This window comes from Ceratotherium simum, chromosome 6, assembly GCF_057802395.1.
Source record: "Ceratotherium simum simum isolate JZ-2026a chromosome 6, ASM5780239v1, whole genome shotgun sequence".
NCBI lineage: Eukaryota > Metazoa > Chordata > Mammalia > Perissodactyla > Rhinocerotidae > Ceratotherium > Ceratotherium simum.
In genome coordinates, this window is record NC_141905.1 from 70,328,536 (window position 1) to 70,356,133 (window position 27,598).

General features: G+C 43.7%; 1 long non-coding RNA gene across 1 annotated transcript in view; it reads left to right on the forward strand.

Moving 5' to 3' along the window:
* Positions 1 to 14,281: 14,281 nt before the first annotated feature.
* The window catches only part of LOC147916895 (uncharacterized), a 152,744-nt gene continuing 139,427 nt past the window's right edge, over positions 14,282 to 27,598 (forward strand). Inside the window, exon 1 of the long non-coding RNA XR_015552514.1 lies at positions 14,282 to 14,428. This is a non-coding gene — a long non-coding RNA (uncharacterized LOC147916895). The remainder of the gene's footprint in view (positions 14,429 to 27,598) is intronic.

A 27,598-nucleotide genomic window follows, 5' to 3' on the forward strand; every position in this document is an offset into this window, starting at 1 on the left:
TCTCATTGAATTGTTTGTCTGTGTTGTCTCGTATATCGTTGAGTGTTTTTATGATAGCTATTTTGAAATCTCTGTCATTTAGTTTATGGATTTCTGTGTCTTCGGGGTTGATTTCTGGGTGCTTGTCATTTTGTTTCTGGTCTGGTGATTTCATATATTTTTGCATTGTGGTTCCTGTATTGGTTTTGTTTTTCCTCATCCTGGAAATCTCTGGTTGCAATTTCCACCTGCCGCCACTGTCTGGTGGTAAAGGGCTGTGTAGTCTAAGCCCCCTGCGCTCTGCCCCGGTTTTTCTGCTGCGATCCGCAGTTTTGTTTTTTTTGTTTTTTTTTTTCCCCGCTGTGATCCATGGGTCCAGTCGTTTGATCAGGTCTGCCGCAGATCGCTTTGTCTGGTCTGTCGCGGATCACTTGGTCTGGTCTGCCGCGGATCGCTAGGTCTGGTCTGGTTGGTTGAGCTGCAGAGCCCGGTTTGTGGGGAGGGGGGAGCTCTCTCTTTTGCCCTCTGGGTCCCTGACGTGGGAGGCTTCTCATTTGCCCCTCTTTATCCGCTCTCTGGGGTGCTCAGATGTTGACGGTAGCCCCATGGCTCCTCTGAGTCCTCTGTGCGGGAGTTTCCCACTGGCTGAGAGAGTCCGAAGAGCCACAGTTTCCCCGCCGAGGGCCGCCCCTCCCCCCTCTCTGGGAGCTGCGCGGACCGGGATCGCTGATCTGATGGGGAGGGAGAGGAGTTCTCCTTACCTCTCCCCACTTCCTCCGGGGGCCCAGCACATTCTGCTCTCAGATGTGCAGCAGTGTGGATCCCTCCGCTCTAGCTATTCACTGTCTGGGATTCCATTGTTGGTCTGTGACTGTTGCTTTTGTTGTATCTTGTCGGGGGAAGAGTTCATGGGAAAGCTCACTCCGCCATGATGCTGACGTCACTCTTTTAAAACTTTTAAATCTCTATTCCATTGGAATTTACCCTAAAGTATGATATGAGAAATTAATCTGTTTCATTTTTTATATCCAGTAATCTCAGCATTCTTTCTTTCTTTATTTTTTTGTGAGGAGATCAGCCCTGTGCTAACATCTGCCAATCCTCCTCTTTTTTTGTTGAGGAAGACTGGCCCTGGGCTAACATCCATGCCCATCTTCCCCCACTTTATATGGGACGCTGCCACAGCATGGCTTGCCAAGCAGTGTGTTGGTGCGCGTCCGGGATCCGAACTGGCGAACCCTGGTCTGCCGCAGTGGAGCGCGCGCACTTAACTGCTTGCGCCACCAGGCCGTCCGCCTCAGCATAATTTATTAAAACAATTCTATCATTTCTCATCTTTTTGAGGTACTTCTTCATCATATATGAAATTGCCATATACGCTTAGGTCTATTTTTGGGTTTTCTATTCTGGATCATTGGTCTGCCTGCCTGTCAATGACGTAATAGTACACTGTTTTATTCATAGAGTCTTTATAATATGTTTTAATATCCAGTAGGTCTAGCCCCCACCTCACCATTACTCTTTGTTTTTCAGGGCTTTCTTGGATATTCTTGCTTTTTTATTCTTCCATATAAACTTTATTATCAACTTGTTTAGCTCCAGAAAAAAAACTAATTGGATCTTTGTTGGGATCACAATAAGCATACTTATGATGGTGAGTTTTTCTATCTAAGAGCACATGTCTTCCTATTGGTTCAAACTATTTTTGTGTTTTCAGGAGTATTTTATGGGTTTTGTCCTATAGGGTATACATATCTCTTATTAGTTTAATGCCTAGGTATTTTATCTTACTTTTTTTTTTCCTTTTGCTATTGTGAATGGGGTTTTCTCTTCCCTTCCCTTGTATCTTTGAATTGGTTATTTTATATATGTGAAGTCCACTGCTTTCTGCATAGAATTAGTCAGAGTCTAGTCAGGAGACAGAGATAGTACCAATTATTTTAAAAGAGATTTTTTCATACAAAAAATTGTTAACTAGTATGAAGGTCTTAAGCGGGTAACTGAAGAGGGGAAAAGAGAACCCCAAGGTATCACAGAGGAAGAAACTGCAGGAGGCGGCTACCACCCCTGGGGCTGGGTAAAAAGGGAAGAGGATGAAGTTATTAAGTCTAGAAGTTTGGGGAGGAGCTCTGTGGAGCTGACACTCAGAATTTGAGGAAGGTGCAGCTCAGCTGGTGTTGGCCTCTCCAAGCTTAGAGGAAAGGCCCGTGGGAAGTGGACCTCTGAGGAGAGGACACTGGCTGGCTGGAGCTGCTGTCTCTGAAGGGTACATGATGAGGCTGGTTCTGCAATTCTTAGAGAAACTGAAAAGTGGATCCCACTGCTGCTCCTGGAGTGAGGGTTTATTGCTTGGAGACATTCATAGGAACAGGAAGTAGGCAGGAAACCAACAGAAAGAAGCGAGCCCCTCCTTCCTCCTCCAGCCTTGCAGTCTCCCTCTAGGGCCCCCTACTGTTAAAGCCACACAGGGAGAAAAACAATCTGCCCAGGTCTGTAGTACTGGACACTTAATAAAGAGCTCTCACAGGTTTACATGGCCCATAAGTTCTAGTAATAATGAATACATTATTCATTCAGCTGACAAAACTGAAATTGGGTTTGCAGAGCCCAATTTCTGCATCACAAAGCTGAGTATACTTGGGTGGGTTTGGAGCTAAAGGACAACAGCTTCACAGATGGCATGGTATGTTAATTTTCTATTTGGCTATTTTACTAAATTCTTTTATTGTTTGTAATAGTTTTATCCATGATTCTTTTGGGTTTCATGATTATACAATTTGTAAGTAGAGATATTTTTACCTCTTTCTTTCCATTTTTTACTGCTAAACTTTTGATCTTGGTTTCTACAACGTTTCAAACATGATGACTAGGGAATCTAAGTCACACTGCTCTTGGAATAAATTACTCTCCATTTTTGGAGCAACTTTAGGGGATGGGATTGGGACGAGAGAGCTTTTCTTTATGGTTCTCCTTACTGAGGGCTTAGAAAAAGCCAACACAGCACAGACTGCTATTTCTTGGCTATGCCTAGGACACCAGAGGTGTCTAATAAATGCTAAATACTGATGAGGTAGGTTTGCCTGTCCATCCAATCTTTCTTGTTCTGACCTGGTTACATCCACTCTCTCTTCTTCTCCCTGGTTACATCCATTCTTCCTTCTTCCAACTTATAATCGAACTTGTCCAATGAGGACGTTCCATTCATGTCACTATAGTGATTGGTTTAGGGATTGACATGTGATCTAAACCAGCCAATGAGGCTCAGTCTCAGAATTTTTGCTGAAGCTAATGGAAAGAAGTTCTCTCTTTTTTCCTTGGGTCTCCTCAGCTATTCGCTTCTCAGCCTGTTGCTCTCGATGGCTATCCTTGCTTCCACCTGGAGAAAGCTAATACAGGGAAGTAACTGGAGAGAGACAGATTTTTGATGGTTTCATTTGAGCACCTGGATCTAGCTGTGCCTGAAATTTTAGGTCTAAAGCCCTTTATATGATCATAGTGTCTTTTTTTTTTTAAACTTAAAGCAGTTTGAGTTGGATTTTCCATTCCTTACAAGTAAACAAGTCCTAATTGATCAAACAATAATTGTATTCATTATTACTAGAACTTATGGGCCATGTAAGCCTGTGATATCTCTTTATTAAGTGTCCAGTACTACAGACCTGGACAGGTTTTCTAAAATTTTCATAGTGTTCATAGATCTTTTTCTGCTTTGAGCAATATTCTTGATTCTAGTGATGTCACCTCTGCTCTGACCTTCTTGCCCCCATCCCACTGTGATATCTTCTCATTCTCTCTTGAGAACAGTCATGGACCATTGTTCAGCCTCTAGGTCTGTTACCGCCCCTGAGCCCTGAACTTCAGTGCACTTTTGCTTTAAGAGCCAGAAAATTAGGGAACCACAGCAAACACCAACCCACCTCCTTCTGTTCCCTGGTCCTATCTGGTTTATGTTGTGGTTTCTGGTTTCTGTTGCATAGCTTGGCTGAGGTGAATTCCCTTGAATGGCATGACTTCACTGCCTAATTGGGCACTCTATGTACATAACATTTTTGGCTTCTACAGTTGATCTCTATTTGAACCCTTGCAGCCACTCATCCTCGAGGGTTGTTTTGTGTTCTCCTTGGGTGACATTGCTGTGGAGCACCCAAAGATGAGTAAGACATGGTCTCTGTCCTCAAGGGGGAAAGAGACAGGAAGCAAGTGCTAACTGAGGTATAAACATTAGGCCGGGGGCACAGAAAGCTTGTGTCTGTTTGTATGTGTGTAAGACAGGGTAGTCCTATGAGAAAGTCTTCATGGAAGGGATGACTGTTGGGCTGAGCCTTTAGGAATGAGTAATAGATTAGCCATACGTGATAAATTCAGTTTGGTTCCATCATTCAGTCAGCAAATATGACCAGCATTATTTCAACCCCCTTCCCTGTGAAAGAAAAGACAAATACAAGAAACCCCTTTATAGACCATGAAAGGCAGCATTATTTCACTGGTCAGTGCAACTGGTCCCAAGGCAGTGCCATCTGATATGGCAGACAACCAGAGGTGTGGGCCCCATCTTTGCAGACAAGGAAGCAGAGCCATCTTAGAGACATTGGGTGACTTGCTCAAAGATATGCAGCAGAGTTGGAGAATTGCAGTGCCTTCCTCCTGCCACCTTGCATTCCTGGGAAATTTACCTGGCATATAAAGAAAGTGGGATGGTTGAGGCACAGGGTGTATGTGTGTGCAGATGAAGACTTTTTCTTTTCAGTAACTTCAGGGAAGGTGCAAAGGAGTTGGTAAATAAAGCTGTGGGAAATTGATTGAGTCTTTCTCACCTTGTGTGATTATTATTATAATTAATCAAGATAAAACTTTATTGTGTGCTGTCAGTGTGGCTAGCACAGTGCCAAACATAGATATGGATGCAGTCTTGATTAAAAAAAAAAAAGGCAGTGATCTCTAAAGCAGCAGGAGAAGACAGATCACCTAAGTGAGGAAGGACGAATGGCTGCCTGGTTTCATTTTGTTTCTTTCTAGGACCTTCTCACAATTGAGAGGCTTGTGCCCTGATTGCAAAGACCTCCAGCTTCTACAATTTGCATGATGTTCATCTGTTAAGAACACAATGTTTTGCTCAAAAATCATTCCAGCTGTACTCATATTCTTTCTATTTTGTACCATCTCCCTTTTAGATCAGGAATAAAAACAGTAGTCATGCTTTGAAAAACTTTCATTATAAGAACAGAGAAGAAAAGTAATAAAAGAGGGATGCTCTCAAGAGAAAACTTGGAAGAGAGCGTAATACATCAACCAAATAGAAGGAGAAACGCCACGAAACTGCCTTCTAGCTTCTGACTGTATCAGACATGGGGAAAAAAAGAATAAGCCAGGTTGATTAAAACAACTTATCACCTTTAAAAAAAATTCAGGATGTTGAAGTCTGGGCATACAAATTATATCTCCACCCATCCAGCTAGGAGAGCACAGCAGTGAAGTAGCTTGGATGGAATTCTCCAGGATATCGCCATAATCTTTATATCCTTTTCTTATCTCTTGCCTGCTTTTTGCAGTTGATGTTTACTTCAGTAAGTGAGAGATTTTTTTTTTTTTCTTCTTCTTTCTGTTATTTCCAGCCTTGAAAGCTGACCTCAAAAGAGGGCCTCCTGGGCTCAGTCTAATGATGAAGCCATAGAAAACTCTCTCTTGCTGGTCTTACTACGTGAAACCTTAACCACTTGAACACTTTTATAGTAGTCACTGGTCATTCAGTTGTCAACTGTTATGTGAGTTGAATTTAAATTTATAAACATCCTTGGGCACCTACAGAGTGCCAGGCATTAGGGATGCTGTGATAAAAAAGAAGTGCTTCCTGCCTTCAACCTTGTTATAATCTAATGCGGAAAGCATTATGCAAACAGCAAAACGAGCTTATAAAAAGTGTCTGTTGCTGTGTTAGGTACATGGTTGGCATTCCATGTATTTTGGGGCACCCTCTCCCTTTCTCACATAGGTGTCCTGCGGGGTGGTAGGAGCTGTTGCAGAGGAATAGGACTAGGATCGTGTGGGACCAAGGAGGAGAGTGGTCAGCTCTGCCTGAGTAAGTGTGAGAGGGCTCCACTTATGAGGTTAGCCTGAATCGAGAGAGAATTGATCAGGTGGGCAAGGTGAAGAATGACAGAGGGAGGAGAATGGCAATGGCACGTGGGAGAGAAGGGGCACAATATATTTGGCAGGTGGCAAGACATTTGACTGAAGGTATGACTGGAGTGCAGTGTGAAGGGATGGGAGCTGACAAGAAACAAGCATGGAAAGAAAGGCAGGGGCCAGATGAGAAGAGGCAGCGCCTGCATGCGAAGGAACCGGGACCTTATCCTCCGGATAGTTGGGAGCCTTTGAGCGAGTAAGGGCCTGGATCAAATCTGCACCTGTGTTTAATTTTCTTCACTATGAGCCTGTAGATGAAGATGAGTTTCCACCAGCAGAGAATGTTGGCTTGTGTGGGAATGAGTTTGAAATGAATCCCTTATCTCCTTCTCCCTATTTCCTTAGAGACCAGTCCCATGTGCTGTGAGATGACCAGCCTTGGGGTGGGCATAGCATCTTCAGTTCCCAAGTGGAGCACTGTTAATCTGGAGTCTAGCCAGGGGCCTGGACACTTATACTCTTACCTCTAAGCTATTTAGCTGTGGCTGCACAGAATGGCTGTACCATAGAAGAGCGACTGCGAGGGGGCCCGGAGTTTATGGGTGAATTAGACAATTACTGTTTGGGGCTTAGAGAACCATCTCCCTTTAAAGTAGAAAGTTTGAACAATACCAACCAAGAGATGACTTGGGGAATTCTTACAGCCCAATAGAAGCTGATGGAAAATGCTACTGGGTTGAATGAGCCCCAAGACTTTGGGTTCTGGGCCAGCCTTCCATAAGGGGAAGCAGCTCCAGTCTGGCTGCAAGAACACCTGATGGGCTGCAGTTAACTCTCGGCTACTGGAAACCACAGGATCCTCACCACTGCAATCATCTCCATGAATGTCTCTCTCTGCTCACCAAATCCTGACTCTGCCATTTGGAAATAACAGAGACAGAGGGAGACAGAGAAAGAGAGAGAGACAGAGAGAGAGAGAGAGAGAGATGACTTATCCACTCAGGCCATGCAGCATGTTCCTGGTGGAGCCATGACTCCTGACTCTGGTCAAGTGCTCTTTCTACAGTGATCCATGTGTGTGGCTTGATTCCAGGTGCTGTGAGTAGTGATTCCTGAATACAGGGATCTTTATAGCCTTGTTGGGGAAAAAAGACTGAAGCTAAGAAAACGTAATAGTTACAAGGGTAGTTATCATAATAGCAACCATTTGTTGAGCACTCACTATGTGCCGGGTACTCTACAGGGTACTTTTATACTTTTGACTGTTATGAGCTGAGCACATGAGATTGGTAATATTATTCCCATTCTACAGATGAGGAAACTGAAGCCCAAAGAGATGAGGTCATTTGCCCAAGATCCATGTAACTTCTAAGGGGACAGGGAGCTGGTCTGCGATGTGCCACCATTGAGATCCCAAGTCTATCACATCAGGTGCTTGATGAATATTTGATGGATGAGTGAGTGGACAGTCACACAGCTAACAAGTGCCCAAGGTGGGTTTGGAATCCAAGTCTGTGATTCAGGAGAATTTCTTTCCACTATACTCCACTGTCTTAGAATAGAAGGCGGCAGAGGGTCATTGCCAGAACCAGTGTGGTAACAGCAAATGGTTGAGGAGATCCAAAGAGAGAGAATTCACTGTGGCCTTGCAGTGGTCAGAGAAGGTGTCATGAAACAGTGGAGTGTGAGCAGGGCTTTGAAGGTCAATCAAAAGTTGGGTGGCTGGAGGGGAAAGGTCGGCCTGTCCTGGGGGGCTTGAGAGACAGAGTGATGTCATAGTAAAGAGCTCAGCATTCGGGAACAGAGTTTCCAGGGTTCAAAATCTGACTCTACCACTAGGAGGTTGTGTGATGCCGGGAAAACCTCTCTGTGCCTTGGTTTTCTCATCTGTGACTGGGAGTAGTTCAAGATAATCCCTGTAATGTCTTTTCACACAGTGTCTGGCACACAGTAATGGTTCAATGATAACTAGTTGCTATTAGATCAGAGCAAATCACTTCTTTCATCTGTAGTGGGGAGAGGAGTTGGGAAGAGAGGATGGAATCAGAATGCCCAGTGCCTGGAAAGCAGAATAAGGAATCTGAATTTTACTTTCTTTCTTTTTTTTTTTTTAAATTTTTTGTTTATTGCAGTAACATTGGTTTATAACATTGTAAAAATTTCAGGTGTACATCATTGTACTTCTACTTCTGCATAGATTACATCCTGTTCACCACCCAAATACTAATTACAACCCATCACCACACACATGTACCGAATTATCCCTTTCACCCTCCTCCCTCCCCCCTTCCCCTCTGGTAACCACCAATCCAATCTCTGTCCCTATGTGTTTGTTTATTGTTGTTATTATCTACTACTTAATGAAGGAAATCATACGGTATTTGACCTTCTCCCTCTGACTTATTTCACTTTGCATTATACCCTCAATGTCCATCCATGTTGTCACAAATGGATTTCATCGTTTCTTATGGCTGAGTAGTATTCCATTGTGTATATATACCACATCTTCTTTATCCATTCTCCCTTGATGGGCACTTAGGTTGCTTCCAAGTCTTGGCTATTGTGAATAACGCTGCAATGAACACAGGGGTGCATGTACCTTTGCAAATTGGTGTTTTCAAGTTCTTTGGATAAATACCCAGCTGTGGAATAGCTGGATCATATGGTAGTTCTAGCCTTGATTTTTTGAGGACTCTCCATACTGTTTTCCATAGTGGCTGCACCAGTTTGCACTCCCACCAGCAGTGTATGAGAGTTCCCTTCTCTCCACACACTCTCCAACACATGTTGTTTCCTGTCTTGTTAATTATAGCCATTCTGACGGGCGTGAGGTGATATCTCATTGTAGTTTTGATTTGCATTTCCCTGATAGTGATTTTGAACATCTTTTCATGTGTCTGTTGGCCATCTGTATATCTTCTTTGGAGAAATGTCTGTTCAGGTCTTTTGCCCATTTTTTAATTGGGTTGGTAGTTTTTTTGTTGTTGAGATGCATGTGTTCTTTATATATTTTGGAGATTAAGCCCTTATCAGAAGTATGGTGTGCAAATATCTTCTCCCAATTGTTAGGTTGTCTTTTCGTTTTGTTGATGGTTTCCTTTGCTGTGCAGAAGATTTTTAGTTTGATGTAGTCCCATTTGTTTATTTTTTCTATTGTTTCTCTTGCCCGGTCAGATGTGGTGTTTGAAAAGATGTTGCTAAGACCGACGTCGAAGAGCGTACTGCCTATGTTTTCTTCTAGAAGTTTCACAGTTTCAGGTCTTACATTCAAGTCTTTAATCCATTTGGAGTTAATTTTTGTGTATGGTGTAAGGTAAGGGTCTACTTTCATTTTTTTGCATGTGGCTATCCAGTTTTCCCAACACCATTTGTTGAAGAGACTTTCTTTTCCCCATTGTATGTTCTTGGCTCCTTTGTCAAAGATTAGCTGTCCATAGATGTGTGGGTTTATTTCTGGGCTTTCGATTATATTCCATTGATCTGTGTGTCTGTTTTTGTGCCAGTACCATGCTGTTTTGGTTACTATAGCTTTGTAGTATATTTTGAAATCAGGGAGTGTGATGCCGCCAGCTTTGTTCTTTTTTCTCAGGATTCCTTTAGCTATTCGGGGTCTTTTGTTGCTCCATATAAATTTTAGGATTCTTTGTTCTATTTCTTTGAAAAATGTTGTTGGAACTTTGATAGGGATTGCATTGAATCTATAGATGGCTTTAGGAAGTATGGACATCTTAATTATGTTAATTCTTCCAATCCAAGAGCACGGAATATCTTTCCATTTCTTTGTGTCTTCAATTTCTTTCAGAAATGTTTTATAGTTTTTGGTGTACAGATCTTTCACCTCTTTGGTTAAGTTTATTTCTAGGTATTTTATTCTTTTTGTTGCAATTGTAAATGGGATGGTATTCTTAATTTCTCTTTCTGCTACTTCGTTGTTAGTGTACAGAAATGCAACTGATTTTTGTATGTTGATTTTGTATCCTGCAACTTTCCCATATTCGTTTATTACTTCTAAAAGTTTTCTGGTGGATTCTTTAGGGTTTTCTATATATAAAATCATGTCATCTGCAAATAGTGACAGTTTCACTTCTTCCTTTCCAATTTGGATCCCTTTTATTTCTTTCTCTTGCCTGATTGCTCTGGCTAGGACTTCCAGTACTATGTTAAATAGGAGTGGTGACAGTGGGCATCCTTGTCTGGTTCCTGTTCTTAGAGGGATAGCTTTCAGTTTTTCACCATTGAGGATGATATTAGCTGTGGGATTGTCATATATGGTCTTTATTATGTTGAGGTACTTTCCTTCTATACCCATTTTATTCAGAGTTTTTATCATAAATGGATGCTGTATCTTGTCAAATGCTTTCTCTGCATCTATTGAGATGATCATGTGATTTTTGTTCTTCATTTTATTAATGTGGTGTATTACGTTGATTGATTTGCGAATGTTAAACCATCCCTGCATACCTGGAATAAATCCCACTTGATCATGGTGTATAATCTTTTTAACGTATTGTTGTATGAGATTTGCTAGTATTTTGTTGACGATTTTTGCATTGATGTTCATCAGTGATATTGGCCTGTAATTTTCTTTTTTTGTGTTGTCCTTGTCTGGTTTTGGTATCAGGGTAATGTCAGCTTCGTAGAATGAGTTACGGAGCTTCCCCCACTCCTCAATTTTTTGGAAGAGTTTGAGAAGGATAGGTATTAAGTCTTCTTTGAATGTTTGGTAGAATTCACCAGGGAAGCCGTCTGGTCCTGGACTTTTATTTTTGGGGAGGTTTGAGATTACTGTTTCGATCTCCTTACTGGTGATTGGTCTATTCAAATTCTCTACTTCTTCTTGATTCAGTTTTGGAAGGTTGTATGATTCTAAGAATTTATCCATTTCTTCCAGATTGTCGAATTGGTTGGCATATAGCTTTTCATAGTATTCTCTTATAATCTTTTGTATTTCTGAGGTGTCTGTTGTAACCTCTCCTCTTTCATTTCTGATTTTACTTATTGGTGCCTTCTCTCTTTTTTTCTTGGTGAGTCTAGCTAAAGGTTTGTCAATTTTGTTTATCTTTTCAAAGAACCAGCTCTTAGTTTTATTAATTTTTTCAATTTTTTTAGTCTCTTTTCATTTATTTCCTCTCTGGTTTTTATTATGTCCCTTCATCTACTGATTTTAGGCTTTGTTTGTTCTTCTTTTTCCAGTTCCTTTAGGTGCATTGTTAGATTGTTTATTTGAGATTTTTCTTGTTTGTTGAGATAGGCCTGTACCGCTATAAACTTCCCTCTTAGAACCGCTTTTGCTGTATCCCATAAATTCTGGCATGTCGTATTTTCATTTTCATTTGTCTCCAGGTATTTTTTGATTTCTTCTTTGATTTCTTCATTAACCCAGTCATTGTTCTGTAGCATTTTGTTTAATCTCCATGTATTTGTGGATTTTCTGATTTTCTTCCTATAGTTGATTTCTAGTTTCATACCGTTGTGGTCAGAAAAGATGCTTGGTATTATTTCAATCTTCTTAAATTTATGGAGACTTGTTTTGTGGCCTAATATGTGATCAATCCTGGAGAATGTTCCATGTGCATTTGAAAAGAACGTGTATTCTTTGGTTTTTGGATGGAATGCTCTGTATATATCTACTAGGTCCATCTGTTTTAGTGTAGTGTGTCGTTTAAGGCCAATGTTTCCTTATTGATCTTCTGTTTGGATGATCTATTCCTTGGTGTAAGTGGAGTGTTAAAGTCCCCTACTATTATTGTGTTACTGTCTATTTCTGTTTTTATGTCTGTTAATAATTGCTTTATATATTTAGGTGCACCTACATTGGGTGCGTAGATATTTACAAGTGTTATATCCTCTTGTTGGATTGTTCCCTTGATCATTATGTAATGCCCTTCTTTGTCTCTTTTTACAGTTTTTGTTTTAAAGTCTATTTTGTCTGATATGAGTACTGCTACCCCAGCTTTCTTTTCATTGCCATTTGCGTGGAGTATCTTTTTCCATCCCTTCACTTTCAGTTTGTGAGTGTCTTTAGGTCTGAAGTGTGTCTCTTGTATGCAGCATATATATGAGTCTTGTTTTTTTATCCAGTCAGCCACCCTATGCCTTTTAATTGGAGCATTTAGTCCATTGACGTTTAAAGTAGCTATTGATAAGTATGTACTTACTGCCATTTTCTAACCTTTTTTTTTTTCAGTGTTTTAGTAGTCCTTCTCTGTTCCTTTCTTCTTCTATACAAAATTGATGGTCACTTTAGTTTGACCTCTGTCTGAAAGCTGTACTCTTTAACTCCCCTCCTCCCTCCTTTTATGTTTTTGATATCATATCTAACCTCTTTTTTGTGCATTTGTATCCATTACGTTCTAATCATGGAACTAGATAATTTTTCCTATTTGTGGTCTTCTCTTTTCCCCTTAAATCAGTCCCTTTAACATTTCTTGTAGCACTGGTTTCTTGGTGACAAACTCCTTTAATTTTTGCTTGTCTGGGAAATTTTTGATCTCTCCTTCCATTTTGAATGATAACCTTGCTGGGTAGAGTATTCTTGGCTGTAAGTTTTTTCCTTTTATCACTTTAAATATATCGTGCCATTCTCTTCTAGCCTGTAAGGTTTCTGCTGAGAAGTCAGCTAATAGCCTTATGGGGTTTCCTTTGTATGTAACTTGACATTCTCTTGCGGCTTTTAGGATTCTCTCTTTATCTTTAATTCTGGCCATTTTGATTATGATGTGTCTTGGTGTGGGCCTCTTTGGGTTTATCTTGTTTGGGGCTCTCTGTGCTTCCTGTACCTGGCTGTCTGTTTCCTTCCTTAGGTTAGGGAAGTTTTCATCTATTATTTCTTGAAATAGATTCTCTGCCCCCTTGTCTCGCTCTTCTCCTTGCGGGACACCTATAACACGGATGTTAGTGCACTTGATGTTGTCCCAGAGGTCCCTTAGACTGTCCTCACTCTTTTTAATTCTTTTCTCTTTTACCTGTTCACCTTGGGTAATTTCTTCTAGTCTTTCGTCCAGCTCACAGATCCGTTCTTCTGTATCCTCTACTCTGCTTTTGAGTCCCTCTAATGAATTTTTCATTTCCAGTATTGTATTCTTCATTTCTGATTGGTTCTTTTTTATATCTTCCCTTTCTTTGTTGACATTCTCACTGAGTTCATCTATTCTTCTCCCCAGATCAGTGAGCATCCTTAACACTCTTAGTTTGAACTCTCTGTCGGCTAGGTTGCTCATTTCTGTTTCACTTAGTTCCTTTTCTGGGGTTTTGTCCTGTTCCCTTACTTGGAATATATTCTTTTGCCTCCTCATTTTGCCTCTTTCCCTGTGCTTGTGTCTATGTATTAGGTAGGTCAGCTATGTCTCCTGCTTTTGGATAGGTAACCTTATGTAAGTGATGCCTTAGGAGGCTTCCAGTGTGCTTCCCTCAGTTCTCAATGTTCCAGGGGTGACCCCTATGTGGGCTACGTGTGTCCTTCTGTTGTGGCCTGTTAGCTCTCCCTGTAGGCGCCCAGGGAGGCTGAGTTATGATCCTGGCCAGCTGTTGTAATGCTCAGCTGCTTGTAGTTGTTGTGGGCCCTTCAGTCTCTTTATCAGGTGTGGGGAGCCCCAGCACAGTTGGCTGTAAGTTCTAATACCACATTTGTGTTGCAGTATTTCTTTTAAGTGAGTAGGCCCCCAGCGTGGCAGGTTGTTAGGTTCAGGGCCTTACAATTGCTGTAAGCCTCTAGCCTATTAGGTCTCTTGTCAGCTCTCTGAGGATTGCAGCTGGGTGGGGCTGGCCTCAGGCACAGGAGCACCCAATCATTTCAGGCTTTGGAAGGTGGGGCAAACTTCCTATGTGGGTCTTTGAGAAGCACAAGTCTTCTGCAGCTGACAAACCCTGCCGCCCACAGGTCCACACACACAGTCAACACAGTCCTGCCCCGTGTGAGCGCCCCGACCTCCCCAAGCGGACCCAGTCTCTCCACGGCGGGAGCCCCACACACTCTGCCACCGCCCCACACTCTCCACCTGCTCCTTGTGCACACCCTGCCCCGCTCAAGTCGGCTCAGTTGCCAGGCTGAAGAGAATCCAGTCACCAATCTATGCAGGCCCACAAGTTGCCTGAGGGCTTGTTGTTGGGTGAGGCCAGTCTCTAGCGTGGGCTGCCTGCCCTGGCTGAGCTGGATTAAATCGGTGCTCTAGCTGGTGGGGCAGACCCTGGGCTAGCAGGCCTCAGGGAGAACTCCAATGGCGTCTGTGTCAGCACGCTCACACCAGGCCACAACAATGGCCGCCGCCAATGTCCCAGTCCCTGGAGAGGTCTCACCCCTCACCGAGATGCACTCAGGGCCTATTAGGTGAGTCTCTTGTCACCAAAGCACTGTGCACCTTTCTTTCTGGTGATTTTAGGATGCTTTCTGAAACGGGTGAGTTTGTGCGCGGGCCCTTTAAGAGCCAGTTTTAGTTTCTTTGTGAACCGGGTTTTCTGGGGGTGCTCCCCAATGCTTTAGTAGCAGGCAAAGTCAGATATTATGCGACTCATCTCGATTGTGCTGGGTCCACAAAATGCCCACAGCGGGGGTTCCCCGGCTCAGGACCCCGCGCCTCCAGGGAGGCTGCGTACCTGTGAGCTGCTCCCGGTGGCCGCGAAGCTGGCGGCTTGTGAAGGCGGCGTTTTTCCTCTCCAGAAGGGAGTCTCTGCCTCTTCTACCCCAGTTAGGATTGTCCGTTGTTGCAGGAGTTCCTCTTATCCAGTTTTCAGTTCTGTCTCAGGGGTAATTTTTCCACGAGTAGTTGTAAATTGGCTGTGTCCACGGGAGGAGGTGAGTTCAGAGTCTGCCTACGCCGCCATCTTGACTCCGCCTCTGAATTTTACTTTCTGATTTAAAAAGTTAGTGACTCTAACAAGGACTAAATTGTTGCTGATTTGGTGTCATTCTTGCTTATTATGAATTGAAAAGTTGGCCTTTTGTAGAAAGAACTTGAGTGTCCCAAGCCACCAGATAATTACTAAGTTCCTGATGCCCGGTAGTGTGTTGTTTCCCTGTGGGGCTTGGATGACGACCTTTGTCGGAGCCCGGTAAATGGAGGCCAAGCTGTATGCAAAAGCAGAAACCACAAAGCCCAATAAAAAGAGGATGGAGCCATAAATAAACCCACAGCCTAGAGAAAGGTAAACTCTATAACAGCACTTGAAAATTGAGAAAACTCTGAAACCGGCTCTAGCCCTGTCACTGTAACCACTGCACTGAGAGATAGCTGCAATATTCTCAGCCTTTCTGCAGGTTAATGCGTGAAAAATGCAATGATCAAGTTTGTAGATGTGAAATTTACTTAGGAGGCAGCCTATTTGCTGTGATCATTGGCTTAGGATGCTGGCACTTGGGAAAATTTTGCAAGTGGATAAAGATGCCAGCCTTCATCCAAAATGATAGATTAGCATTGAATTATGATATTCAGTGAGCACTCTTCATCTGTTGCTTTAGAGTATTTTATAAGATGGAGTCCTATTATTTCCACTACATGTTGATACGTCAGATTGTTTAATTATTCCAGACAATTTATGTTTATTATTTTGCCCATCTTTCCTCAGTCCTCCTCCACCACTGCTTCCTTCAGAAGATCGAAACCCAGAAGATAATTGTCGGAATAAATATAACCCAAAGATGTCTGCATGAGGTATCCCGAAGGCCATGATCTTGACATGTTGTGGAACTGAAAAGTACAAATTTGAAAACTGCCATTAGTCTCATTAAGACAATATTTCTCATTGAGGGCTCTACTGAGACAGGTGGAAAAGTTAAGATGGTTCAGAAAGGGGTGATAGAGAAAGAACTAAAAAATATTAATTCAACAGAAATGTTTAAAGGAGATATGATAGTTTAAAACACAGAGAAGAAGCTTGGAAACAACACAAGACTTTTGAAAAGTTATTAACTACTCCGAGAAGGAAGATAAAGGTAACCTGTCATCCAAGGTAGGCAGCAGGGAGTGATGGAAAGATAGAATGAGTTTGGTGAAATGAGGAAGAACTGGGTTCCCATCTTGGATCCACCATATATAACTGTGGAATATCAGGCATGCTACTTGCTTCTTTGGCCCTCAGTTTCATTATCTGTGAAATGGGGATTGTAACACTGATTTTGTGGGACTGATTTGAAGAATGAAATTGTGTATGTTGAGTGCCTAGGACAGCGCTTGGCACAGCGCTGTGTAAGCTAAGTGTAAATAACTTTCCATTGCAAGAAAGCCATGAGGTAAAGCATGCTGTCTTTTCAACTTGCTACATTGTGATGTGGTCTTATTTGGAGGCAGAAAAACAGCTTGTTACAAGCTGGAATTTGTGGGATATATTTGGGAAGCAGAAGCATGAGCGTTATACTGAGTTGTCAGTGACTATCAGAGGCCAGGTCAGGGAAGAGAAACGATCCTTCTTGGGAAGGCACCAGGTAGGGAGTTGTCTTTAGTCTCTCTAGGGACTCACTAAGCCTGATACCCTTGGCCCAAGCCTTGATGACCATTGCCATAGAAACCAGCACATGTGTACAGCAGGAGTCCATTTCTCAAAGCTTCTAGGCCATGCCAATAGAGCAAAGCTCCAGAGGTGAGTGAGCTGATCTTTATCTCTGAGCCAAGGTCCTGGCACCTGGCAAAGAGTTGAATCAGCTCTATTTGTGAAGTCCTAGGAGCCCTGTCCCAGAGGAGAGACTGGGCCAAGAAATCCTGCCACGGTAGCATTCACATCCCTAAATGATCAACACACAACTGAAAAAAGATCCAAGCATCACCATCCCGGATCAGTTGACAACCTGTAAGACATGATTTCCCAAAGACAGCAAAGGGCCTGCATTGTTTTTATACCATGTAGTGATTTGCCTGAATCATTTTCCTAGTCTCCTTTTCCCAGGAAATGTCCCAGCCCAGAGAATGCCCAGCTCTGTTCTTGGCTCTTCGGCCTTGGCCTTCTTCCAGGGGACCCAGCAGCCTGTCAGAGTTCGTCTTATAAATGGAAAGTGGCTTTTCACTTTATGACATGATAAAAATTATATGAAATTCAATATGTTTTTTGCCCTTCCCACAAATTATAGAAAATGGCTAGATCTACACTAAAGCAAGTTTCATTTCTCTGGGTACTGAGTTTATATATCACATTTTTCAACTTGGGGAACATTTTAAAAGCCAAACCTTTACATCCCTCTGACAAAAGAAGAAGAAAGAGAGATGCTTTTGACCAAAGTGCTTTCTGCCCCGGTTTGACGTCAGGTGGGCTGATGGCTGGCTGGGACGGCAGGGACTGGAGGAATCGAACCAATGAGAAGATTGGAGGATAAGAAGAGAATCGAATTTTTGAGTTAAAAAATTATCCCTTGGTTTGCTAGAATTTCACAGAAGATCTAGTGAAATTTTACACTCTGCTGCTCTGTGCAGATACTGAGACTTGTCAAGAAACTTCTCTGGCAGAGGGGACAAGACTATAAACACCTGAAACTGTAGATAATAGCTCATGCATTGACACTTTTCCTTTTCCCAGTTAACCTCCCTGCATAGCAAGCAGAATGGGTAGAGATGAGTTAGCCCTAGAAAATTCTGTTTACAAGAGTCTTCTAATTTAAGACAAAATAAGTTAATTTTCTAGAGATTCTGACCTTTAGCTTCATGTGTCTGAAGCTGGTAAGTGCATGTGCTGATTCAATGGTTCTGGCGTTGAGAAGGCTCAGTTCAGTATTTCCCTGAAGAGGGAGGCCCAGCATTGTTGGGAGGAAGGTTCTCTGGGCCTGTGTCCCAAGGACCTCCTGCAGCAACTGGGAGAACTGTGTGTGTGGTGGTCCCTCCCCCACCACCAGGGCCTACTGTCTTTCCAGGGCAGTGGACCTCATCCTTTGCCTCTAGGACAAAGGTTCTCAAACTTCAGAGGACATCAGAATCCCAGGGGGTGGAAAGGCTTGTTAATAATGGAGATTTCCAGGCCCCCAGAGATTTTGATTCAGTTGATCTGAGGTGGGACAAAAGAATCTGCATTTTAACCAGTTCCCTAGGTGGTTCATGGGTCACACTTTGAGTGTTCCTGGAAGATTTCTCATATTGAAAAAATTCCATCTTTTTCCATATGGACTAGTCATGCCAGAAATAAGATCAATTTCCCAAGGTGGCTAACATGTTTGTATTCTTCATTACTTGGCCTTGTTCTCTCTTTACTTCCACATACTCAGACATGACCTCCGCTTCATCTCACACTCTCCAAGGCGAGGAGGAAAGAGGTTGGGATGCGAGCAAGTTCATTAGAGTTTAAATGCTAGCCTCTTAAGATTTGTGCGCTCCTGGCCTCAGCTTTCACGCCTGTACACAAAGCATTAATAATACCCTGACCTGTCGTGGGCTTAAATGAAATAGTGTGTGTGGAAGTCTCCAGCACACAACCTGGCACATCGAGGACCTCACCTGACATGTTCTAGGTGTTCAGGCACCATCCCAGACTATCTCCTGTGGGATCCAGCCACATGCTGCACTCATCCTGGGTGGCTGAGGTTCATTCAGGAAAAGGTGCCTGGGTTTCCTCTGGGGGTTCTTCCCATCCTTGTTTGGGTTGTGCACCTGAACAGGTAGCAGCTTAAGGAAGAGGGAGAGGGATGAGGCAAGGTGGGGAGACATCTCTGTGGAGCGTGCTTCCCAGTAGAAATGGCAGACAGGTATAAATTAAAGCAGACATTGTTTACCCCAATGTGGCAAGCTTGAGTATTTGGCACTTGTGTACTACCAGACAAGAGGGGAAAAGAGAGTGAGAGAAGAGAGGAGAGAGAAAGAAAGAGGACCTTAAAAAAATAAAGGCAGCTTTGAAGAATCTAATCTGTCTTGTTGCATCTCAGCCCAACCCAATCCAATTCCTGTGATGGCCAGGGGTGATGAATTGAGTATCTCCTAGAGCCAAAAGATAATTATGTCCCTGGGCCAGGTTTTAGAATACCGTTTCCAGTGGAGCAATGAGGCCTGACAGATGGATGGGATGTTCTCTCAAATGGTTAATGCCATTGAATGAATGGCCCTGTGTGTCAGGTCACAGAGCCCTCATTCATCGTTAACATCTTCCACTGGACACTTTCTCTGTGCCAGGGAGAGAACACTGAGGCCTCAGGGATGAGGCAGAAGCAGCCCCAGCCCTCAAGGAGCTCCTGATCTAAGGGGAGAGACAGATGAATAGCTGAGAACTGTGTAGTCCTGGCTGTGATGTGCCCTGAGGTCAGGCTACTTGGGCTAAAGATCACTTCTTGATGCTGAGAAATGTGGGACTAGGGCAAGTCACCTGACCTCTCTGGGCTTCAAGACTTTATCCATATATTTGGGATTATAATTACGCCTATTTCACGGAGTTAACGAGAGAATTAAGAAAATAATGAGTACAAATTTTTTGAGACTTACGATTATTATTAGTACTATTATTATTAGTGGTAGTAGAAGTAGTAGTAGAAGCTGTAGTAGCAGAAGTAGTAGTAGTAGAAGTAGAAGTGGTAGTAGAAGTAGCAGTAGTAGTAGTAGTAGTAGAAGTTGTAGTAAAAGTAGAAGCAGCAGTAGAAGTAATAGTAGTAGTGGAAGTAGAAGTAGTAGTAGTGGTAGTAGAAGCAGTAATAGAAGTAGTAGAAGCAGTAGTAGAAGTAATAGTAGTAGAAGTTGTAGTAATAGAAGGAGTAGTAGAAGTAATAGTAGTAGAAGTAATAGTAGTAGAAGCAGTAGTAGAAGCAGTAGTAGAAGTAATAGTAGTAGAAGTTGTAGTAATAGAAGCAGCAGTAGAAGTAATAGTAGTAGTGGAAGTAGAAGTAGTAGTAGTGGTAGTAGAAGCAGTAGTAGAAGTAATAGTAGTAGAAGTTGTAGTAATAGAAGGAGTAGTAGAAGTAATAGTAGTAGAAGCAGTAGTAGAAGTAGTAGTAGAAGTCCTAATAGTGGTGGTTGTAGTAGTAGATGTAACAGCATTAGATAAGTGTTGCCCCAAGTGTACAGAACACCTCCCGGGATGCTAAAGATTTAGTGGAACGTTAGGGGACACGACTGACTGGTGTTTCATTGCTGCTCTTGCTGCTGCTGGAGGCAGCTCAAGGGGGTGCCTAGCGAGGTAGAAGCACAACAGATGCTCAACCTAACTGCAGCCAAGGAGGCCTGCAGAGACCCCGTGCAAAACTCAGACCTTCAGCTTTTCTGGACGCTGGGCCAGGACTTGCATACTCAGGAATGAAGCCTAAGTGAGGGCAGACTCTGTACCTGCAAAGAAGTGAAAACTGCACTTCCTTATCCAGTGGGCTGACAATGTCTGGCTGAGTCCGGCAGCTGCCATATTAGAGAAGCAGCAGGAGGGGAGGAAGGGAAATTTCCACCAAGTGGTGTTTCCAACAGGGAGGACATTTAGGGGGCAGAGTTCACCAGCAGGGGGTGGAGGTGGGGGGGAGTGTTGGTTGTAGAGATCATCTTTTTGTTCATTCACTGATTCATTCAACTAGTTAACAAACATTTTAGAATCCACGAATTTCACAAGTATTAACTGAACATCTACTATGTGCAAGACACTTACCTTGCCCAAGGTCACTCAGCTGGTAAAGGGGTCTTGGGACTCAGAGACGTTTAGCTTGAGCCCCTAGAGGATCCGTGATATAACTTGTTCCTCTGGGAATTGAATTCATCAGTCCTGGAGAGTAGCTAGTTGTTGGAGTTTTTCCCCCCATTTATTCACTAATTCAATTCACTGATTTATTGATTGAATCATTTGTTCATCCATTCAACAAATCATGTTAGAATTGATTCATTCCAGAAATGTTGAGTACCTACAAATGGCAGGGCATCTGCTATGTGCTACCTGCTGTGTGAGATTTCCTCCCACATGAGAGCAGGGGGACATTTGGGTATGTTAAGTATATAGTATAAGGTGACTTGCTCAACATGACACAGCACGTTAAGTGATGGTCCTGGGATTTGCACTTCACTTTGCTGTAGCTCGGTGTTTTATCTTTAGCCCATGGTCACTTGAGATAGTTCAGGTCAAGAGCGTTATTACTTCCCTGCCCATCCCTGCGTTTAGACTTGAGGTTTTCCTTGTGGTCATGACTATAGAGTGAGTGCTGTGGTGCGTTGCCTGCAAATGCAGCAGCCAACAATTCCAGCCCTCCTTGGATTCACAAGCCACTCCTCCCATCGAGGCGTGGGCTTCGATTTCTCCACCCTTTGAATCAGGGCTGGCCTTGTGACTTGCTTTGACTGAGAGAATGCGTGGACTTGATGCTGTGTCAGTTTCCAGCCTTGTCCTTAAGAGACCCACAGCTTCTACTTTTGCTTTCTTGAAAGCCATGCAAAGGGGTCCAAATACTTGGGAGGGTGAGAGACCATGAGGAAAAAGAGAGAAACTCAGCCAGCCCCATGCCACTCCAGCCTTTCCTAGCTTAGGTGCCAGACATGTGGGTGAAGCTACCTTTGATTCTCTGGCACAATGGAACCACCCAGCTGACACTACGCAGAGCAAAGACAAACCATCCATGCCAAGCCCTGCCCAAATTGCAAAACCATGAGCAAATAAATGTTGTTTTAAGTCACTAACTTTTGGGTTGATGTGTTACACAGCAATAGATAACTGAGACGAGCATGCTAAGTATTACCATATTTAATTCTCATGACAGCCTTTGTAGTACATAGCCCCACTGAGTAAGTGTGGTTCATTTACCCTTTCACTTTGAGTATGTATGACCTGGCCTAACAACCAGAAAGACAAGGGCTTTACAGAAGAGGAAACTAATGCAGGGGGTGCTGGGAAACTTGCCTAAGGTCACTCATCTAGCAGTGGTGGAGGCGAATTTCAAGCCCAGGGAGTCCGGCTCCAGTGTCCATGCTTGTAACTAACCACTGTGCTCTACTACCCAGATTCTCCCAGCTCCTTTGGATGTGACTGCACCTTTTCTGCCCTGAGTGAGACGCTTAGACCTTTGCCACGGTCTCGAGTTTGATTGTGTTAGGGTCAGTTAGTTTGGGCCTGAACAAAAAGTCCACGCTTTGACGGCTTGCTCTGGCCAGCCATCCCGTGGGTATTGTGTTGCAGGGCAGAGAAGGAACAGGTGAGAGTGAGTGTCTCATATGAACAAGCCCCACCACTGGACAGCCCATTCAGAAACAGTGCTGGCAGGGTGTGGCCTTCTTACACCTGAAGAACGGTGTTCTCTTCCAGGGCAAGGCCGAGACCTGCTGCTGTGGGCCTGAAGACCCTATTCCAGATCTGAGGGAAGCTGTGTCTCATCCACACATATGGAGGTCTCCTGAGACCCTACTCAAGCCTGCAGCGAAGCTGGCATCATTTTAAATGTATTTGAATGTCAGAAGCTCAAAGCCTGTGGGCTGCAGCCTGGCATGGGCCATGCACGAGGCCCTGCCCTATATCTTCCTGTACTTGCAAGGTAGGAATCATCAGCAGCGTTTTGCTAATAGGAAACAGACGGCCAGAATTTGAACATCCTCCAGTGAGCAACATCTCCTATCCCCCCACTTCTCCTCAACAGAAACCCCACAACAGTCACCATCCGATGGGGGCCGTCAGTGAGAAGGCTGTGGACATCCTCCACGGTTCTCAATGTGCTTGTATCTGTTCACTAATTCAGTCCTTTACCCCACCCATCGAGTGCCCATCTGTGCCAGGGCACACAGCAGTGAATGAGGCAGACAGACCAGGGTTCCATTCCCAAGGAGCTCACGTGCCAGTGACAGAACATGGCTTCCCCAAAGGAGGGAGTGGAAGAAAGACACCCCCTCACTGTTTACTGTGACCCTCCAAATAGGCAAGGCATCTCATTCCAGCTATTGTGGGAATCCATTCTTTACCATTACTGAGCTATTTATTCGGTAGTTTGTAAACGAACATCCACTCCTTCACTTTGCGTGTACACATATAAATACATGCCCTGGGCTGATATAGGTTCCCTTGCTGTCACAAATCTGGATTAAAGGGCTCAGCAGAAAAGCAGTCAACTTTTTCTCAAGCAGGTGGAGTTTCAGAAAGTTAAAGGGAAAGTTCTAAATTAAAGGGAGCCTGTGGATCTGAGCCAAAAAATCAGCCTGCTTGAGAGAGGCCAATTAATTGACTGTTCATTTGCTTATTTAGTATTTATTTGGCACTCAGAATGTACCAGTTTGTTGGTGATACCAGAATAGTAACAATAATAAAATTAAATTGTTTTAGGCTTCAGAGGGTTTAGGATCCAGATGAGCAGGACAGTGCTGTGTGGAAGGGTTGAGCGATGATGTAAAGCAGTGGGCAGAACAAACAAGCGACAATCCAGATGGCGAGGGCCATAGCAGTTCTCAGAAGGGCGTGATGCTGTGTGCTGTGGCATTTGGGGATTTTAATTAGTGCGAAATGTGCTGGGACTCAAAGGATGGGTAGTTCTCAAAGAGGAGGAGGACAAGCAGGAAAAGGTGAGTTGAGTGAGCAATAGTGTGATTTAGTGATAACGAAGGAGAGCGAGAGAAGAGGAGAGGCTGGTGGGGGTGGACGCTCTAGAGAAGTCACGTACCCTCTTGGAGTGTGGAGAAAAAAGGGCCTTCAGAGGTCAGTTGGCATAACCCTCTCACTTCACGCTGGAGCAGAGCGAGGAACCCAGAGGTTGCCCAAAGTAGGATGATCTGGACCAGGGCTGGAGCCCCCTTGCCCTGATCCACCAGCCTGCAGTATCCTCATCGATGGGGTACTGACTCAGGAGCTGGGAAACTGTTGGAGCCAGTCTGGAGTGGGAAGGCCTTGGACAGCAGGCTGAGGCTTTCGAATTGTTTCCTGGAAGCAACTGGAAGCCACTGAAGGTTGCTGAGCAGGGAGCTATGTTACAATATCTATATTTTATTTAGAATAATTGAAAAGTCAGTGTTGAAAATTCCACGTTAGACATTTTCTGCCTCAAACCCACTCCGTGGTCACCCTATTACCTGGGAAGTTTCCTTTTTTCCTCCTTCCTTTCTGCCAGACAGCATCAACTTCTTTCCTCCTTTATCCCCCTCCAGGAAGTTCAAATTTCTTGCTCCTTTATTACACAGAGTAATTTCTTGATCACCTCGCTGTCTTGAGCTTGCTCTGGGAGGCTTACCTTTGACCCTCAGCAGGGTCTCAAGGCCTTTCTTCAGAGTAAATGCAACATTCATCCCCAAAAGATTTTGTGAATGGAATATTTTCTATCTTTCTATATTATATGCAGTACCCAAGGTTATGCCTGAATTGTTGCATAATGTGTAAAATCTCTAATTGGAAAAAGACCTCTGCTCCAGGACTAGGTTTCCTTCATCATTCACCCAAGGGAAGACTCCAACCCGTAATTTTTCCCACAGCTCTTACACTTAAAAATCTTTGGCTACATAAATCAGAAATGATTTGATGAGCTGGGGAATGAGAAATTGCCTGGAGTATAAATGCAGATTCTTATTGTGGGGCTCCACGATACTTTCTAAACCGTGGGCTGGAAGTTGGCTTGGTTTGGGGTGCAAATTGGTTGATATCACAAAAGGATGAGGTAGGATGTGGAGAAGGGGGCTGAGTTTGGCAGTGGGGTGTGTGTGTGTGTGTGTGTGTGTGTATACACATCTTTCGAATCCCCAGGCACACAGGTCTGCCAGCATTACCAGTCAGCAAGTGACAGTAAAAGCACAGAGGAGCTTGGCTCTTGCTTAGCAGTCAGAAGATAAAAATCCCTTACAGAAATGTTCTGGCCTTGTGGCCTCTCTGTCTATATTGGAAAGAACATTGATTCTGGCAAAATTTTGCTCACTCTGCAGAAGTGTGAGTTTGATAACCTATCTCCAAGATTCCTGCCAAAGCCAAGAAGCTAAGTTTCACTATTATTTTAGAGCGTCAAAGTAGTATTAAAAAAAAAAAAAGATTTGTGTTGGTGGATGAGGAAGGCTTGCTTATTCTCCTTCTGTATTTATTATTTTATTTTTTGCACATAGACACTGATTATAAAAAATAGCTCTGAGGTTGATAAAAACCAGCCTTCCTCAGCCTGCTCAGAGAGTTGCCCTTATTTCCAATTATCCAACTCACTGGCTGCTAAAGTATTGCTCCTTCAGTGCTCCAGACAAGAGGAATTAGTTACAGAGGCAAATTGCTTTGTTGTGTTTCTTGCCTGAGCCATAATTCATGTGGAGGGGCATCCGGCATTGTGCTCAGATCTTTTCTTCAAAGTGCAAGTGAGCATAAAAGCTCTCTCCCACCCTGGGTCCCACTGGGTGAACCGCCCATTTGTCACCCTAACGAGAGCCAGCAAAATGCTGTCACCATCATTTCTTTGGTCCAGGTGCCCTCATGTTTTGATGCACCACCGCAACTTCTAATTATTTAACATTCCAAATTACATAGGGCCCCCAACGCATCTGGAGCTGGGAGCACCTTGTAGGATGCAATGCTCCAGGGAATCAGAACATTTAAAAAAGGCAGTGGATGTTTGGAAGAATTCTCTTTGTGTCACTCAGATCTGGGTTTGAAATCTGCCTCTATCACTCATCAATTCTGTTGAATCTCTGTTTCCTCATCTGTGAAAGGAGAATGATGTTTATCCTAGAGGTGATACAAGGACTGGATGAAATAACATATAAATCATATCACTTGGTATCTGGCACCTAGCAGGCCCTCAACTAGTTGTCTTCCTTATTCAGGTGGATTCTGTTCAATTCACCCCTACTTATTGAGTGTCCGCTGTATGCCAGATGCTGAGTGGGGCCCTGGAGATACAGCAACAAATAAGATAAGTGGCCCTGCTCTTTGCAGTCTCGCAGCACTGATTAAGCACAGTAGTGTATTTGTAAACTGATTTTTTTTTTTTTTTTTTTTTTGGTGAGGAAGATGGGCCCTGAACTAACATCTGTGCCAATCTTCATCTACTTTGTATACGGGATGCCGCCACTGGCATGATGGCATGATGAGCGGTGTGTAGGTCCGTGCCTGGGATCTGAACCTACGAACCTGGGCTGCCAAAATGGAGTGCCAAACTTAACCACTACACCACCAGGCTGGCTCCTAAACTGTTCAAAATGAAACTTCTACTGCTCCTGACCAGTTTAGCGCTGTGGGGAGCCTGATTGTGAAGAAGCAAGGTACAGTTTAAAAGCCAGCTTAGCTCCCTCTTCTGTTAGCACCTTTTGGTCTTGATTCTGTCATTGCTGTGGGAACTGGAGCAAGCCCCTTCCTCATGTATCGCCTACTGCTGTCTGTCATGCTACGGGTTATGTCGGTGCAAGGCTGGCTAGCCCTTGAGTGTGCATCTTTTGATCCATAAGGTAGAAGAGAGGGCATACAGGCCCAGGAGGGAACTTCTAGCTATAGGAATCCAGGAGTCCAGACATTTCAAAAACCACCACTTGCTCATTCATACTGGATGCCTAGCTGGAGGCTGGAGTGTGTGAATGGAGACAGGATGGTGTCTGGGGTAGGTGTGCGCATGTGTGTGTGATTCAGTGGAAGCTCTAGAATGTCTGTATGGGAGGTGGAATGGTCTGGTTGAAAGCGGGAAGGGTGTTGGGTGGCAGGGGTCTTGTCCCCAGCCTGTGTTTGCAGAGTAAGCTTACTCCTTTTACTTGGACTTCAAGTTTATCTGGGAGATGAGCATGCTGCTGATGGAGGTTATTTATATAACAAATATTGAATGAAGGTTTTCTATGTACCAAGTGTTATTCTAGGTCTTCTGTGTACCCTGGCAGGCAGTGGTGAATGAACAAGGCCCCAGCCCTCATGTAGCTATCTCATGGGGGTGCTAAAGTCCCCCACCATCCCTTTATCCTCTAGCTAGTTTTCACTCTCTAGTAGTGTTCCTGCCCATGACAACATAACCATATTGCCTGGGATCCCCCAGATGGTGGACCAAAGTAACGAAGCAGATGCGGGGAGTTCACATAGTCATGTATGAACTGAGAGATTGCACAGAAAGGAAGGAAATGATCAGTGTGTAAAGGGTTCTACTGTTTAGCCACATAAGAGGGACGAGACGAGCCCACACAGGGGAATAGATGAGCAATGGCTTATGATACTGCATTATTACAGATATTCCTTGAAAATAAACAAGCACCAACACAATTTAGGCAAAACTATCTTCAGCATTACACTGGCTTGATGTTGTTGCTTTTCATACGGGCTCTTCTGAATAGCTAAGAAAGGAGGCCAGGGAGGATATTCCCATCTAAGCTGCCTGGATGAAGCTTAGCTAGTGTCAGTGGCACTGGTTTCTCGTGCCTTTTGAATTTCAGTTTGGCACTAACTTGCTGTGGGAACTTGAAGCTTTCTTCATGGATGACCACTGAAACCTGGGCCAGAAACCTCAGAGCTGACGATGGCATGAAAAACGGAGCAGCTAACCACGCAAGCTATCAAAAATAGACATGAGCTTTCCTTAAATGAGGTAGACAAGCCTTTGTGTCTGCTGTGGGGGCCTTCTCTTCCACAAGTAAGCCCAGCCTTGGCCAGCTTGAGTCAGGGGTTCCTAAAATTAATGTTTGGCTTGGGCGATTTCTAGGTGTATGTGCCCAGGTAGTCA